Raw genomic sequence first — 18,954 nt, forward strand, 5'->3', positions numbered from 1 at the left:
GGGTAGGAGAGAAGTGACAAGGACCTTTTAACAACAGCCACAGCAAAACCACATGGATTGTTATTCATTTTGCCATTCTAAGTTACAAGAAACTTGTTCTCAATATTTCTCAGGGATAGTAGCATACCTTGTCTGCATCACCTTATATCTCATCTCAGAGACAACTGTGTTCAACTTTGCTGGATGATTTATTTCAGCCCAGTATTTACATTTGTGTCTCCAAACTCTTGAATTGATGGTTTTAATTTTTTTTTTCAAATCTTAATCCTTTTATACTAACATCTCATCTCGGAAAACTTGTGGGGAGAAAACAAGAAGTTTTTTCTAACTTCTACTACCAGGCATATGCTATTCTGTTGTCTCCCTAGTTGAGCTATGCTCTTTGTTTTCTCTCCCTTTCCTTCTTTCCAAATAGAGTGGGATTTATTTAACTCATAGTTATGGAGCTTTGGGAGCCTAAGAGCACGGCGCCAGCATCTGTGATGCCTTCTAGCTGTGTGAGTTGTGCTTTTCTTAGACCAATATGCAAATTTACATATTTATGACTAAATAAGTGATGTGTGGAAGGGAATTTCATTGCAAATTATAGCTGTTACTGTAAAGCGGTTCTTGTAGAGAATCATCTTGCTTTGATATCTGTTAATTTTCTATGTATGGATAAGGCATTTAACCTCCATATAGTTGCCGATTAACTCTTGTGCAGTATTTAGTCCCATTGGATGTTCTCTCTCAAGTTTTCTTTTTGCTTTTAGATTTATTGATTTTATTTTACACTTATGAGTATTTTGCCTGCCTGGAAGTGTGTGCACCATGTACATGCCTGGTGCTTGTGGAGGTCAGATGAGGGTATTGGATCTTACACAACTAGAGTTATGGGCATTTGTGAGCCATCATGTGGGTCTCCCATGCGAGTAGCCAGTGTTCTTAACCTCTGGGTGAACCCTCCAAACCCCCATTATGCCTTGAAAATTTTTGCCTTAAAACTCTCTGGCATGCTTCCATATACTTTTATTTGGTTCAAAACTATCATACCAGGACATTGTGTCTTTCTTGTGGTATTTTCTTCTCTAATTCATATCAGGCTAGTACAAATCTATAAGTATCTGAATATGGCAGAAGTTAACTTTGGTAGCACAAAGTTCACTTTGTGTCTGGATGACTCTGGAACAATATGGAAGATGGTGTTTCTGGAGTAGCACTCAGGTGACTTTGATAGTAATGTCACCACAATGACATGAATTTAATAGTGCAGAAACTGGGGAAAACATGAAGAATGGTTCACCTACTTTAATTTACCTCATTCAATAAGCTAGATTACTAGCTAAATTAGATTCCGTAGTCCTGCCCATTTAAAAGCATAGGAAACAATGTGTGCGTGCATTCATGGATATGTTCATGTAAAGGAGAGGACAATGGAGAAGATTAACTGGGTAGAGTACTGTTACTACAAGCCTGAATTCTTCCCTAACTCAGATGTGCTGTAGCAATAGTTTGTGTGGGGCAACCCTTGGAGCACCTTAGCTATGCTTGTGCTGGTCTGAGGGTCTCAAGGGTAGATACTTGTGGAACCCACCTGATGTTCATAATGTGACCCCTGGAAGGTCAGGACAATTGTTCCTGTGAAACAATTGACTAATATCAAACAGGCACTAAAGGATCATTCATTCACAAATTACTTCCATGGGTAGATATCCTGCAAAACCTTCCACCCTTCCCTGGAATTTATTTTGCTGCCACTGTTGTTTCCTATATAATGGCCTGTTTTTCCTTTTAAACAGGGTTTTGCTTTAATTTTTATTATTTAATCTTTACGTTTTTATGTTCTGAGTGTTTTGTCTGCATGTACGTTTGTGTACTCAACGCATGTTACGATCTACTATGTGGGTGCTAGCAACTGAACCTGGGTCCTCCACAAGAGCAGCAAGTGCTCTTAACCACTGAGCCATCTGTCCAGTCCCTGGATGACACCTCTCTGAAACACATCCTGTGCATTCTAGACTCCTATGGGCTAATCCACCTTGTTCCTCCTTTGTCTTTCACCTTGCTGCACTGGAAAAAGGGTCTGTCCTAAGACAGACATGGACAAGGGAAAGTATTGCTTCTGTGGTGTTGGTGGATGAAACTATCAATATTTTACTCCAACAATTGATGTGAGTTTGGCTTTTAAGGGAACTCAGGGTTAGTTGCTATCTGCCCCAAATCCAGAGAACACTGACTTTCTGTTCAGTAGCTATCAAGAAGTAAAAAAGCTGTTTCTGACTTTCCTGGGTAAGAAACCTTTTGGGTCATCTCTTTACCTCCAGGTGAAATAGATGACTCAGTATTTCTGTAGGTCCACCGTCTGTTGCACTGGCATGCTATCTTGTTGAGTTTTTGTTTCTCTGAAAGATAAAAAAGATATTGATTTAAGTCTTTTGATATGGTTCAGGTGAAGTAAGATGAAAGCTGGAATAAGCATATGAAGTAATTGGGTCTATTTTACGATATATGGTGTGTGTGTATGTGTGTGTGTGTGTGTATTTCTATTTCTAACTTTTCTACTTGCTAAGACTAGGGTTCTTGGTACGCGATGGGCCTCTGAGTCCTACTGTTCTTGTTACATGTTCTCACCTGTCATGATCTGTTCAGTTGTACTCTAGGGAACTTCTATGTTTATTTTTCTGCAGAATGGGAGACAGTGATTATTTTTGCTCAGGGTAATGGTGTGGTTTGAGCCTTTTCCCACTTTACCAGACTCTCATCAATCCTTACTCAGATGAGTTTGTTTTACTTATATCTGAGTTTAGGAACAATTCTTGGTGAAATTTTACTTAGTTCCTGGTGTGTAGCACTGCTGTCTAAGGTTCTGGTTCGTAAGGTTTGTGCTGATTTTGCCCTTGGTCCATCAGTTTTCCAGCACTCAGAGTGTTACCATGATCTCTTCAGCCTCAGTACTTTGGATGTTTTAATCTGGATAAATCTGGTTGTAAGGATTGTCTTGTGCATCTTTGGATATCTATCAGCATCCTTACTCTACCCGCCCATGTGTCACACATACACCCCTGATTTAAGAAAAACAAAAATGTCATATTAGCAAGACATGGGGTAAGCAAAATTGTCCTATAGTCAAAACCCACTGTACGATGGTATATTATAAGACTCAGAGAAAGAGATAACTATTTTCTGTTGAGGGTCATATAGTAATTGTTCAATACTGTGTGACATATTGACCGTTCTATAAATAGTCAATTTTGCTATTGAATCATGTACATGAATGAGGAGGGGTATATTGCAATAAAACTTAATTTAGAAAAACATTTTGTTCATATAGAGGTTGTAATTTTTTTTTGTTTTTTGTTTTTTTTTTTTTTGGTTTTTCGAGACAGGGTTTCTCTGTGTAGCCCGGGCTGTCCTGGAACTCACTCTGTAGACCAGGCTGGCCTCGAACTCAGAAATCCTCCTGCCTCTGCCTCCCAAGTGCTGGGATTAAAGGCGTGCGCCACCACCGCCCGGCGAGGTTGTAATTTTTGAACCTCCAATATTCTACATAGACTTGATGAGATTTTGGAGAGGGTTGAGCACAAACCACTTTCTAGCCGTAGGAGCTTAGTTAAACTCAAATGCAAACAACACTATTTACTCCAAGATATTGGGGATCATATATGAGACCATAACACCTTTGCTGGACTTTTCTAGAAGGTTCACAAGGTAGTGTCACTGCTGATCAGAAGGTGAACTTCAAGGAATGAGAAATAGATAATGGGTATTATTTTATGTGTTTGGTTTGCTCAGTACTTGGTATACTGTCTTTGTTTATTGGATATTTGGGAAGAAATAACTCTGTGCATGTTGTTATGCTCAACACAACCTTATCTTAGGTTGGTATTAGCATCAAACATGTTTTCAAGATATTTTATGAAGAAAAATGTTTTGATAAGACATTTAAGAACAATTTTTGCTTCCAACTTTAAGAGAAGCTTTTTGCCTGGTAATATGTAGATCCAATAGTGTCACATCTGTATAAGAAATGTTTTGTACTTTTCCACAGTCTCAGAGGGCTGAAATTGCATATATGCTATTAGAAGCACCAAAAAATAATGACATAATTTTGTAGCATTAGAATAGATTATCTTTTAGCATATTAAAACAAAATCATATCTGCTTATTGTTACTACATAAATTACAAAACCTGACCTTTCTTTTAGGGTCTAACAATCCACTGCAAGCATTTATGGGAATTTTTCCTTAGTATAATGAATTTTAGGATGCTAACTCTTCAGAATAATTGAGAATTTTTAAAGGCAGATTTAACACTTTGCTTGCTAGAAGCAGAATGAATGAGTAAAAAAACCTAACTGATCAGTGTCAAAGACTAACAGATGTTGGGATCCCAAGACAATCACTATATTAGGATTTTAAATTTTGTTTTATTATTTTAAGCATATGTATATGTGTGTGTGTTCACATGACTGTGTGCTTGTAAGTGCAGGTACCTGTAGAGCCCAGAGACATTGGATGCCTTGGAACTGGATTTATAGATGGTTGTGAGCAACCTGAAGTAGATGCTGGCAACTGGACTTGTGTTCAAAGCAGCAAGTACTCTTAAACTCTGTGCCATTTATTCAGCTGTGGAAGTTAGTCTTTCTACGTTATTTTATGTGCAGTGGAGATGTGTTGTATGAAGAACAGAATACTATCAAGACTTAGAAGTGAAAAGTGGATTGAGCCAGAAACACTTTCAAGAAGGAACAAGATAACTGTAAGGAACATTAAAGAAGCTTTGTGCTTATTTGAGAACAAGTCAAAAAATGAAAAGATATGTTCCAAATAGTCCTAATATTTGCAAATTCTTCAAGGTGTGAGAAACTTTTGATATTGAGACCTCTTTTTGTGACTTTCTTGAGATCCATAGGAGAATGAAAGAATAAGGAAGACTGGGCAGGAGACATGAATGAGCTCAGAAGGTAACCTCAAAGCAGAACAACACCCATGGCATAAGTAGGATCCAGATTCAAGTTAGTGTGGACACGATAAGTCAAGCAACTATAAAAATAACAATCATCCAAACATATGTTTTACTCCATTTTCTCATAACTCATGAAGAAAAAAAAATTAATCAAAATGTGGTTACATCACTTCTCCTCTCTTCCTTCCAATTCTTTTCTTGTTTCACTATACTTCCTCTCAAATTAATGATCTTTAGTTCTTTAATTACTACTTTTTTATACACACACATACATATATACATATATACATGCATGCATGCATACATACATACATAAATACATACACAGAGAGAGAGAGAATGAGAGAATGAGAGAGAGAGAGAGAGAGAGAGAGAGAGAGAGAGAGAGAGAGAGAGAGAGGAGAGACCCTGCTGAGTTCTTTTAGTGTTGTTTAGATATATATGTATTTTAGGGCTGACACTTGATATTGAATAACTATTTAGGTTGCTCATCCCTGGGAAATGCTAATTCTCCTTCTCTCTGTAGTCATTAATTACTTGTATCTCTTTACCTAGGGTTGAGGCATAAGGAGAATCTCCCATTTACTCATCTACTTTGACTTTGACATACCAACTGGTGTCATTGTTGAGGTCTTGGTTAGGCAGCCATATTGTTGAGATTTCATGGGTATGGCTTGCCTGTAATATCTAGAGGACATAATCTCTATAAGCGCTGTTCTGATATTCTGTAGTCTTTTTACTCCTTTGTCCATTATGTTCTTGGAGCCTCAGATGAAGGGCTTTTGTTGTAGATGTATCAGTTAGCTCTCTATGCTCATTTTTTCAATGCATTTCTATCTTTTTCAAAGAGAAGCTTCATTGATGTGGGTTGAGAGATGCACTTATCTGGGGATACAAGGATACCTATTTAGAATGCAATCAGGTATTATTCTGGTTTAGGAAAGTGGCAGTAGTATGTTCTCCTTTAAGATGCATAACTTTACTCTCCCTGGGTAGATGGCTAGGTTTATAGTACCAGGTGTGATACCCCCCCACACCCCCCTGTTGAGAAGGCCTTAAGTACAATCAAAGAGTTGTTTGGTTACTACCACAATATAAGTACCACTATTGCCCCTTTAGGGATATCTTACTATACTGGTCATTGTTGTTCATAGGTGTCACAGCTAGGTAAGATTGAAGATTGCTTTCCTCTATTGACAGATTGTATAGCACCTTCCAGTAGTATGAAAGCTAGTTCTCATAGAGGAGACTTTCAGCTCCTTCATATCCTGTGTGTTAAGTGTGTGGTATCTTCAGAAACAGGGACATACCTCCAACTTTTGAAGAGAAAATACATTTGTTTCTTAACGTCCTGGAGGATAGAAGACCAAGTTTAAAGGATGACATCTATTACAGCCTTCATGCTTCTTTATACCATAGTGGAGAGCAGAGGAACAAATATACTTTGTCTTCTTCCTTCTCCTTCTCCTTCTCCTTCTCCTTCTCCTTCTCCTTCTCCTTCTCCTCCTCTTCCTCCTTTTCTCCTCCTCTTCTTCTTCCCCCTCCTCTTCTTCTCCTCCTCTTCTTCTTCCCCCTCCTCTTCTTCTCCTCCTCTTCCTTTTCCTTCTTTTTTCCCTTCCTACCTTCTACCTTTCCTTTCATTTTCTTTTAATGGAATTTTCCTTCACTAACAATACTCCTCTGATCATCCTTAGGGAGCTTGTAATTGATGATATGACTCCTTTGATAGAGCAAGACTATTTCTTTTTGTGTTCCAAATGGATTGCAAAGGATGCTTTGACCTGAAACTCCCTAGAAACATGAAGCAGTGTGTGTGTGTGTGTGTGTGCGTGTGTGTGTAACAGTCTATTCTGTTCAGTAGAATGATTGATTTTATTCAGAATGTGTTAACAGACAAATCTTGGCCAAGAGATGGAACAGTAGACACAATTATGCAACACTGAAATGTCTGGAGCTCTCAGCCCACCTTAGGGCTGTTGGCTTATAATAGTTGTTGGACTCTGTAACAATTTCCCTTTATGGGAAGCTGTCTCTTATGAATGTTTTCTGAAGGCCCTCTGTGCCCAAAGCCTAGTCTTGGCCCTCTTTTCTTTTCCTCACTTCTCTTTCTCTTCTCTTCATCTCACTTCTCTTTCTCTTTCCCTCTTCTCTTCTCTTCTCTTCTCTTCTCTTCTCTTCTCTTCTCTTCTCTTCTCTTCTCTTCTCTTCTCTTCTTCTCTTTCTCTTCCCTCCCCTCCCCTCTCCTTCTCTCTTCCCCTCCCCTCTGTCTCTCTGTCTTTCTATCTCTCTGTTCCTCCCCCCCCATCAACTAAGACAACTTTAGTTCCAGAAGCCTCTGTTGCAGGTGAACAGAGAGTATCTCTTTCCTAATGTGGTTTTGTTCCTTGTTCTATACAGGTGTTATTCCTAAGAGCACTTACTGGTAAACATGGTTTATACAGATTGTAGGTTTCCATAATACTTTTTCTTTTGAATTGACCTATGGGAGTTGACAACAGAAGTTGTCTTAAGAAGATTGCTTAAGATTCTTGATTGAGCCCCCATAGCAGGAACAATATATTTGCAAAGTTTATTGGAAATAAGAATCACAGGAATTGTGGTATATACTATTGTTAGGGTCAATGGTACATTGGAGGTTAGTAAAAGGCATAAAATGATTAATAAGGAGTAGCCATGTTATAAGATTTTGTTTTTGATGGGATTTCCATGATAAGGGTCAGTATGTATCTTGATAGGAATCGACTTATAATTTGGATATATTTGGCTTTTTTTTCTCATAGACATTTAGCTAGCACAAGTCAGTGCTTGGAAGTTTGATCCTAGTATTACATCAGACTCTTGGAACAACTGTACAATAAGGAAGCTATGTTAGTAGTCACACAGCAATAGACTTTATTGGTCTTATTACAAGCTATGATACCTAGTGACCTGGTATAGTGATAAAGTCTTTAAAGGCCAAAATGAAGTACTAGATGAGAGATAATATCTTGCATGGAAGAGAAGGTCTTTTCCATGTTGCAATACACACATATATACACACAGAAATCAATGACTATTTTTGTATAATCTATGTCTGACAAATGGTAAACAGTTAAATCACAGGTAGTGATTCCCTAGAGCAATTTTTAATTGCATAAATCTAGGAATGTTGATGAACCTTCCCTCATTGTGGCAAAACATCCTAGAAAGAAAGAAATCCTAAAAGAAGAACTATTACAGATACCTATGTCAAAAGCCCAGCAGTCAAGAAATAAGAGTCAACATGCAGGCAAGAATAATTGACCCTAACCATCCAGAAGGTAAAATTACTTTTACACAATGAAGTTAGGCAAGAATTTGTTTGGCTAAGGATGATTCACTAGGGTGAGCCTTGGCACACCCTTACCCAGCTTCATGGTACTTAGACAAAGTATTGATATGTACAGGTCATGCTACTAACCAGCATCTCTATTCTTTTGATGGGGATAACTATGGTTATGCTGCCAGATAAATGATCAAGTTCAAAGGAGGGGCTAAGAAGAGAGAGAGGAAGGTAGCAAAGAAAGGAGGAGTATCAGTTATGGTGTAAAATTTAGCCTTGGTGGAAAGTAAAAGGACTAGATGGACTGAATACTGTGTGTGGCATCTAGTTACCCTTGAGGATCTCAAGACTCAAGCAGCTGATGGCTCACTTCTGAGTCTCTCTGCTTGAGAGGACTTGCTTTTTTGAGCTTCTAGCCACTACAAGGTGGCAGCCTATGTCTATCAAGTGGCTCGTGTGAGATGACAGTCTTGGACCTTGCCATGGGTGGAATACTCTTCCTGCTCCAGAGCTCCTCATAGGATTTGTTGAAGTCTCTCCTCCCAATAATTCACAGATTCTGACATTTCTCATTACCTGGCCCCTGATTGGTCACACTTTCTTCACCCATCAGTGTTATTGTTGAGTCTGTTTCCTAGGGAACCAAGTTATGATAGCTACTAAAAGGAACGTTTACATATTTGAAAGATGCTGTGTCATTGTAAGTATATACATAATAGTTGCCTCTATCCTCAAGTGAGTGTGAGTGACAGATATTATCTAGTTATGAATAAAGGGAAATCTTAACTGGAATGAAACATAGTGCCAAATACCATTAGGATGATGGGCTCTTCTCACTAAAAGCCTTTTATTGGATCACAAATAAAGGGGACTATGACTTTAATATAATATTTTATTAATTCCTTGAGAATTTCATACAATGCATTTTGATCCTATCTACCCTGACTCCTCCCAGATCCACCCCCATATCCCCACTCCTCCCAAATTCATGTCTTTTAAAAAAACTATAACGTAATTTTTAAGACTGGAAAATCATTTCCTAAAACAATAAATAAGAGCTTGCTATTAAATGATATTGAACTAGAAGAACACAAAAATGAGTGTGCCTGGGTCAGTCACAAGGCCTAGTTTGACCAGAGGTGTAGTTTATGAACCTAGAAAAGTATTATGGAGAAATAAGTTCCAGGAGGATGCTGATGGTGATTATGTAGTCCCAAGGTACTGAGAGCTTGAATAGCATCCTTGCCACAACCCCCAGATGCCCTTATATAAACGTATTTCATCTTCACCTGGACATTTGTTCTGGGGAGAAGGGACTCTAGCATCTACCTCCCAGCTCCACTCCCAGTATTGGGTGCCAGCTCATCCCTGTATCTACTTAGTGCACCTGTGTAGACATACATCCAGCCTTGTCCAAAACGATTTTCTTCTGTGGTTTTGAAGCTAGAGTGTGCAAAAGGAGGCAATGGGACCAAAGGGGAAGTCAGATTACATCTGTAAGGATCTAAAGTGGATACTTGTGCCAGTGGTACCTATTCCCGAGAGATGCAACATAGTCTGCCTTATTTCTTGCTTCCTTTCCAAGCCTAATGCTTATACTTTCATCATTATCTGTGACTACAAAGGACTTATAGTTAATATTGGACTTAAGTTAAAATAATATGTGTGTTATGTATGTCTGTGCAGCACGTTGGTACCTGGTATTCTTGGAGGTCAGAAAAAAGCATCGGTGCCCCTAGGACTGGAGTCACAAGTGGGTGCTGAGAAATTAATCAGGGTCCCCTGGTAGAGCAGCCCATACACTAAACTGCTGAGCCATCTCTCCAGCCTCATGTATATGTATATGTGTATGTGTATATGTATGTGTATGTGTATGTGTTTGTGTATGTGTATATGTATATATGTGTATGTATACATGTGTATGTATGTATATGTATTTAAGATGATCACAGATCAGTTTTCTTACTCATGAATATTTATATTGACTCATTCAATTATCCAGCAGCCCAAAGTTCTCTAAGAAGTAGACCTACCATGAGAACAGAGCCTTGCTCACGACCCTTCCTCTGTTCCCCACTATAGCCAGAGCCCTATACCATGTTGCAGAAGAAACAAAATGCCAAGTGCAGCACTTGAGCAGTGGTTACAAAAAAAGATAGCAAATAGATCTTATACATTTTGAGTATGAAGTAGAAGAAGATGAGGACACAGCCACATTCTTCAAGTAGTGAGAAACTCAGGTGGTTGAGGAGATTGGGCCCAATTGTCATGGAGCCTTGGGAATGTTCTAGATGTTAAATGCTTCTCTGATGACAGCTTGTTTGTCTCTTCTTCTAAAGGAATGCAAAATGTGCAGAAATACTTTGGTTTGTGTTTTATGCACTTGTTTGCAAGCTGGCTGAATGGTAATTGACTGGATCTTATTTTGTGTTTGAAGATGTCCCGGCTTCGTTCATCCTCTACACTTTTCTTCTTTTGTTACTTATTCTCGAGAATAAGTCAAGCCCTCATTTTCCTCACTGCAGGGGCCACTGAAAGAGTCTGTTTCCTAACCAGGCCTGCAAGGATGGAGAGTGGGCGAGATGTGCAGAGAAACATGTTCCAGAATGTGCTTCACCCACACAAACTGGGATGGAAAGAGAAGCTCTCAACCCGACAAGCTGCTCTCACAGAACCTTGACTTCTCCTGCCCGCCTCCTTACTTCAAATTTCACAACTGAGAAAACAGGGCACAGTCTTCTTAGTGCAGATCAAGTAGAGAGTCAGGCTATTTTAAACTCACTGCTAGCATATAGCCCAGGGACTCCAGAGAGGCATACTGTCAAAGGACTTTCTTCCTTCTTCAGTTTTGATATTTAACACTACCCTAAGTAAACGGGGGATGAAGACAGTCAACTTAGTCTAGGTAATTTCCATTCAGAGGCTCTTTGTGTGAGCTCTAGTGTTCCAGTGTGGGCAGTATTTGTGTTTTTGGATATCAGGAGGAACAATGAATGAATCACAGATATTCTACCAGGATTATTATTTCAAAATATGGAAGAACTATTTCTCTGGCTTCTTGAAATATTCTTTCTGATGACTTACACTGTGAGGGGACTGGGGGTCTTTTAGGTCTATAATAATTCAACTTTGATGTTACTATAATTAACGTATGCATTTGACTGGCCCAAAGACAAACAGGAGTACTTCAGAGGGGAAGGCAGTTCTGAGCCTCATCTTTCAGCTGCATAAGGAAGGCTGATTCCCGAGTGAAATCAGTTTTAGAATCAGTGCAAGATAATGACAACCAGAGGAACAGCAGACTCTGTGCGTGTGCGTGTGTGATAGAGAGAGACACAGAGACAAAGAGAGACAGAGATAGAGATGGAGAGATAGAGGGACAGAGAAAGAGAGAAAGAGAAACAGTGACAGAGAGATAGAGAGAGAGAGAGAGAGAAAGAGATACATAAACACAATCAAGTATAGAATCATGATAAACCAAGAAACAGCAGTGTGTACGTGTCTGTGTGTGTGTCTATGTGTGTCTGTGTACGTTTGTGTGTGGGTGTTTTTGTGTGTGTGTATTTGAGAGAGACAGAGAGAGAGGCAAAGGGAGACACAGAGATAGACAGAGACAGAGAAAGAAACACACACACACACACGTACATACGTACACAAACACACAGAGAGAATCAGTGCAGGATCATGACAACCAGAGAAACAGCAATGGAGCGAGGAATTTAGCTTTTCCTCTTAGTATTCTTGAGTTTAATTATTCCCACTGGACAGGACGATCTGTTGACATACCAACAACATTTCCATATGAAGCTCTGCAGACCTGGACTTACAGATATAGCAGGCAGACCTGTTGGGTGACTGTGATAGGGCTCTGATGGTGGCACCTCACCTTCTTCCTTTTCCTAGGTAGTTTTTCAGGCAGGTACCTCAAGATTTCTAATAACTGTAGAGAACCAAATACTCTGAAAAATATTTTCCTATCTTCTCTAATTAAGCAATAATATCATATGTTCTCAGTGCTAATAGCTTCATTCTGTAAAAAGTTGAGATTGAGAGAGCCCCCTGGGAAGAATGACTTGAAAAGATCCCAAGAATTTCTGCTGAGTCCTTGTAAGTACCTGCCTCCATTTATTCCTTTTCATTTTGATGCTTGAACTTTTTCTTGGGGTCAAGATAGTGTTTCTATTATCATTACATGCCTCTATTAGAAAAACAATATCAAACCCTATCTGAAGGGACTGCCATATTTCAAATAAACCTGTCTTTAAATGCCAAGTAGGGATTCTTCCACAATGTTCCAGAGTTGGCATAAACAAGGTCTACAGGTAAAGCTTCTGTAGGTGGGTGAGAGTCCCTTTGTAGATGATGTCTCTGGGAAGTCAGAAGCTGGCCAGAGATGTGTTGGTGTGGGGAGAGGCAGAAGGAAACTGTTTACATGGAAGACATGTCTTAGGCAATGTAGTGTGCAATCATAGGTCTTCTCATAAGGAAATGAACGGCAGAGGAAGAAATGGACACTCGCAACAGAAAGAAAAGTAATACAATTACTAGAAGAAACAAAGATGGTGGCCCATGGATCAGATCCTGTGTGTCAGATTTTACCTAGGACTGGCTGGTTGTGATGTCCAAGTGCTGAGTGTAATTGATGGACATTATAAAACTCATGTCTCTGATGGCATTTTTGTCCTAGTCGTATGTGACACATGAATAAAAAATAGTGAGAGGAAACTAGAAATCTGGAGGTTGGATGGCATGTAGATAGGCAACCAGGATTTTTGACCCATAGATATATCATGTATCATATATAGGTGTGTATGTGTGTGTGTGTGTGTGTGTGTTGGCTGGGACACTCCTTTTGAATCCTGTTTTAATATTTGACCATCTTTATTCCTTAAGAGTAGTTATCAAATTTGTTTCCTTGTGTCTGCCTTTATTGATTACAAATGTCCTCAAATGTCAAGACCATGGAAAATGGCAACAGACTATCAATTCCTCATGTTAACAAGCACCACATTTATTCCAAAAAGATCAGGAAAAAATAGGGGGAAGAAAGAATCACCACACAGATGATTTAAATCATACAGTTTAGAAAGATATGGAGAAGCAGGCTTTGGTTAGGGAGCAAACTGCTTAGAATTGAATTTAATTTAAAGATGGACAGTTTTCCTATAGGGTAGGCATTCTGTCTTCCTGAAGCCAGAATAGATTCCATCCAGATGCCTCATGTTTTTGCCCCCAGAGCAAACATTACATGGGAACTGAGCTGAAGGAGCCGAACAAAGCAACCTTGTAAATTCTAAATTCGGGTTATTGCATCATCCAAGTCCCAAACATATTAAGAGTCCAATCCAGCTTTTATTTTTATTGAGCATTTGTAACTAATTCCCACTGATCAAAGACAATTTAGCCTCTCTCTCTTCCCCCCAACCCCTTGTTTTTCTTTTTGGCAAATAAATCGTATTCTGGAAGGATGACATGGGAATCACTCCTCTTTCCAGCGGCCATACAAATCTGCTATTTCAAGGAACGTGAAATGGGGGAAAGCAGTGCATTTTGGGAATTCATTAAGTGGCTGAATTCATTAAATGTTGGAAGGAGATAATTTAGACCTTTTCTGTAACGCAATAATTTGCAACTGTATAATTATCAGGGTTTGCTTTAGTCTGGGATAAAAAAATCTGATATTTATACTTAAATGAAAATTATCTCCCACTTATACTGACAAAAGTATGAGCTTCTTATTTGTGGTTCTTAGGAGGGTGTGAGGTTATAGGATCTCTACTTTGCCTTTTCCTAATTAGGACTTAGTCAGGGGGCAGCTAGAGTAGAACAATGCAGCCTGGGCTACAGATGGTACCTGTGTAAGGCTTTTGACCTGAGTAGAAGTGGAAAATTAAATCTGGGTAAAGAAGCTTAGACTATACTCCTGGTCCCTGTAGAGCTGTTATGACCTTTTGTTGAAAAATAATGAAAGCTACAGTTGTGTTGAGCCTGGGGAAGATACATGTATCTGGAGATTTAGGACTTAGTCAGTCTGGGAAAAAGGACACAAATGTCATGACTTTTTATTTGGTATGATATGCAGAAATGGGAATTTGAGGAGCTGTGAAGTTTATGCTTTATTAAAGAGAACTACACCTCTAGTGGGTTAATGTCAATGACATAAAAGAAAGATGGCATGCATTAGTTGCCCCAGCCTCACCCTCAAATTCATAAACATGCTTCAAGGACACTGGGACACTGGGAAGTTCCTCTTTGCAATCACAGAAGTGACCAAGATGATTGTCTGTTGACCATGGAAGACTATTTGCAGGAAGTTTATATTCATAGCCTAAGCCTCTAGTTTGTGAACATATAGGACCACAGTCTTTACATGAGGATAATTATATGTTTGGCCTCTTGTGGTGCACTGTCCTTTGCTGTATCACATGGTTCCCATAGCAACACTAGGAGGAGGTCCTGTCTCACATTGTTGATGTGGAAACTGCTGTACCAAAGACCAGGTCGGTATCTCAGGGTCAGTGCTAGATGGTGGAGTTCAGCATGCATCTGTCTGCCATCGAAAGTATTCTTTGCATCCTCATGCTTGCTGATGTTTTCTTAGAATTTCTGAAGGTGATCTCTCCTCTATGAATGTTCTCATTGACTAAATAGTCAGCCAAAGTGACACCTACCTTTTGGAACAATAACCCAGGCAAAGCTGCAAAACGGAGGGTTGTATTCTCCCTTCTTGACTGATAGTTAGTAGAGTGAAGAAACATTGACTGTGCCTTAGATTCATGGAAATTCTGAGCTGGAAGTATGCTGACAAGGGAGAATTTTGTGTTATGGAGGATGGTTAATGACAATGAATGGTTATTAATGTATTTTGCCTAGGGGTATATTCTAAATATTCCTTCATTCTGAAACTATTTATTAAGAGTTGATCGCATGGATTTCCAAATAGGTAGGATTCCCTGAGTGATGATTATTAATGTCGGACCACAGGGACAAGGCAGTTAGGTGGAAAGAAATAAGGTGTACCTCCAAAGATAGGAGATAATGATCCAGACTAGGGCTCTGCACTGGATAGTTTTAATTGTCAGCTTGACATAATCTGGAATCAATGGCAGGAGAGCCTTCTGAGAAATTCTCTAGATCAGGTTGGCCTCTGGGCATTTCTAGTTGTAAATGGATGTGAGAAGACCCAGCCCATTGTGGCACTGTTCTCTAGGCAGGGATCCTGAGCAGTATAAAGTAGGACAGAGCTGTAAGAAAGCAGGAGAGCAACTGAGGATGCAGACATTCGCTTCTGTCTGCTCTTGACTGTAGATGTGAGGTGATCTGCTTAAAACCACTGTCTTGACTTCACCTCAATGATGGGCTAAAACCTATAGGCCAAATAAATTCCTTCCACAATTAAGTCTCTTGTCAGGGTGTTTTATCCCAGCAGTGGAAATAAACAGCAGCAGACACCTGTATGGGACCATCCTCCTTTCCCATCAGCTCTTGAGTCTTCAATACGTCCCTCCCTTTCCTTCACACACTCACTTACTGGCAACAGTAAAAGGTTCACTAGGACCCCACAGCAATTAAACAATTGTTTCTTAACAGCCTTCTCAACCCCATTCAGGAGGGGCATCCTTTCTCTCACAAATTAATCCTTATAAATTCATGTTTGGAAGTGTGCTGTGTTCTGACTGAGCCTAGTAGACATCAATCAGTTTGATCTGGAAGCGTGGTAATAGAATACATACTTCTTTTCAAAAGCATGACATAAAACATTACAAAAATATTTCAAAACACCACTACGTTTAGTTCCCCAAAGGGATCATTTGTAAAGGTCTTGGAGGTGCAGATTCTTTCTGAGGAAGAATGGGTTCTAGTTACCTCTATGCTTCCCTAGCTGGGAAATCCGGCGGAATACCCTCCTGTTTCATGACTGTGCCTAGATGCTTGGAAACGATAACTGAGCCATGCAGCATAGAATACATTGAAATAGGCCTGTCAAGTGTCAATTTATACAGGAGGCAATGGAATATATGCTGACATCATGTAATCAAAAGGGAAAAAAATTACCCCATGGTGTCTTGCCTGAGAAAAATAGACTGCAACTTAGCAAGCTGCATTTCATGGTCCCCTAACAGAATGACAATGCCTTCCTTTATTCATTCAGGGAGCATCTATTTAGCTCTATGGTGGTGGTTTACAAATAAGCAAAGTGTGGGCTGCTGTGTGTGGTTTTTCAAAGCGTGGGCTCCAGTGGCTCAGATAAAGCCCAGCCCATCTCAGCAGGTACTAACTTGTATAAGAAAACCCGGCTGTCAACAGCAATGAAACTCAGAGGGCTCACCAACTCCATCAGCCTTTTGGCAGCCCCTGAGAAATTTGCTGCTTGAATTTCTTAGGAAAATGTTGGGCAAACAGGGAAAAGCAGCCACAGCAGCAGAAACTTTCCATCAACAGGGGCTCAATCAATAGACAGATAGGGATGTTTGTTTGTTTTTTAAATTACTTCGACAGATTGAGAGGCATAGGAAGACAGGAGCCTCTGACCTTCACTAAAGGGGCAGACCATAGTGATATGATGGAGAAGCACTCTGTGTAGTCATGAGAGGCCTTAGGTCTCTTCTCTCCACAGACTATATGTTGACGGGATTTCTCTTCCCATCTGCTCCTCTCTCCATTCCAAAACAACCTCATTTTCCTGTGACGGGTACTGACATTTTCCCCAGAGCATTACTGGATAGAGTCATAGACAAAGCTGTTATGTAAATTTACTTGCTGCTTCTGTCTTGCCCTTGCCCTCTTGTCTATTCCTAGGAAAACTTTCTATGAATTACCATTAATTTCAGATATGAAAGTCAAGAAAGCCAAACTCATGTTCTATGGTATGATGTAGATATTCACTCAAGCATGGTTGTAATCCATCTTGTAATTCACAAGACCTTTGCTCAATAACTTCCCAATATCCTCAGTTTGGTATTAAACCACCTGAGCTTCAGCATCCCGTGAAAGTTACTCTAAAAGCATTCCTCTCTTGTTAGCACAGGGGACATGTTTGTACTATAGATAAATTTTATAAACTTGGCTTAATTGGGAAATAGAATATACTATCAAAAGATAGATAAGACAATCCCATCGATGGTTTCTTATGTGATTCAAGGAAGTTTCTGACAGGAAGATTAAGTAAAATCATACTATCTATGTCATCCAAGGACTAGTCTATGGTTTAGCTTGTATCAGTGAAGGAGGTTGGCAGGAATAGGTTGAATATTGGGAGTTCAGAGATAAGTTTAATTCTGATATTTTGCATTGTGACATAAATCAAGTCATTTTCCAGAATGCTATTTCCCAATGTGTGGGATATTTTGTAAATGAGAATGGCATGACTTTCATCCAAAATGCAAGTCAGCCATATACAAGCAGTCAGAGAACACACTTTCTCTCTCCATAGTCCTAGGGGATGATGCTGAGCTTGCAGATAAGGTTCATTCCATCAAAGAGAAGTTACAGGAAACAGTGAGAGGCAGGGTAAATGCACCCTGCTTTTAGATGAGTTAAATGGTACTCATTCTCAGGGAACAGTCACAGTGCTACCCGTGGATTAGCTTTAGAATGTAAGTTCAATCCCTTTCTAGCAGCAAGCATGAAGTGAACGATACATTATTTAAATCTTGGTTTCCTTCACTGTCACATGAGGACAGGAGATTAAGGACTGTGCATGTCATCAGTCCATGCAAAAATTTACCACAAGGGCTGACACACAGTGAGATCTCGAAGCGTCATGCGCTGCTTGTGCCATCTGTTGCCACTGAAGGTTTCCTAAAATGGGTTTGAAATATCTTACCGAGGCCTGTAAGTTTGCAGATGAGACCACATAGTTCATCGTGTTGAAAGCTTACTTAATTCCAAATCCTCTTACTTGGAAATAGATGGACACATCTCCGAGGGACCCAAGATCAGGTTCCTTGATACTTGACAGAGAAATGCAACTTCTCTCTCTTCTTTTTCAATCCTCTTTGTTCCGTTCAGCCCAATTCTGGTCACTTGTCTCCCAAATAACCCTGTTACCTCAGCCAGTACTTGTTTGTCTTCAGTTTTTTCAGCTAAGTTGGCCTATATCTCTTTTACCAAGTCTTAGACTTTTGGTCTTGTTCTCATCAATTTTTTTTTTTGATAGAATTTTTGTCAACTGGATTTAACTTCTCTGATTTTATTTGTGAAGCAAGTCCTCACAAGCCATCTCCAGGAATCATTAACCATTATGTACTCCTGTCAGTAGCAGTTCTGAAACTGACACAGGGGTCTTGATTTGGAGTTCAGGTAAAGTGAAGCTTGCTTATCACATATTCCCACTACAGTCTTGAGGCTACTTATTCTTCCATCCACTTGCCATAAACATCCTTTGATGTTTTTGCTAACCAGTGGGGTAGCATCTACAGACTGTGTTTAATAAAGAAATTGTTATATATATGTGTGTATATATACATACATATATATATGTATATATATAAGCGTGTTATATATGTGTGTGTATATATATACATATTCCTTTTATACTCAATATTTTGTTCTGTTTCCTAATAATATCTTTTTAACTTTTGTAAAACAACTTTACTCCTTAAAACATTTTAAATTGTCACATAATAATTTGTACATAGTTGAGAGGTACAGTGTGACATTTTGATATATTTACACTTTGTGTAATGTTCAAATCAAAGTAATTAGC

This window comes from Grammomys surdaster, unplaced genomic scaffold (genome assembly GCF_004785775.1).
Source record: "Grammomys surdaster isolate TR1022 unplaced genomic scaffold, NIH_TR_1.0 126546, whole genome shotgun sequence".
Lineage (NCBI taxonomy): Eukaryota > Metazoa > Chordata > Mammalia > Rodentia > Muridae > Grammomys > Grammomys surdaster.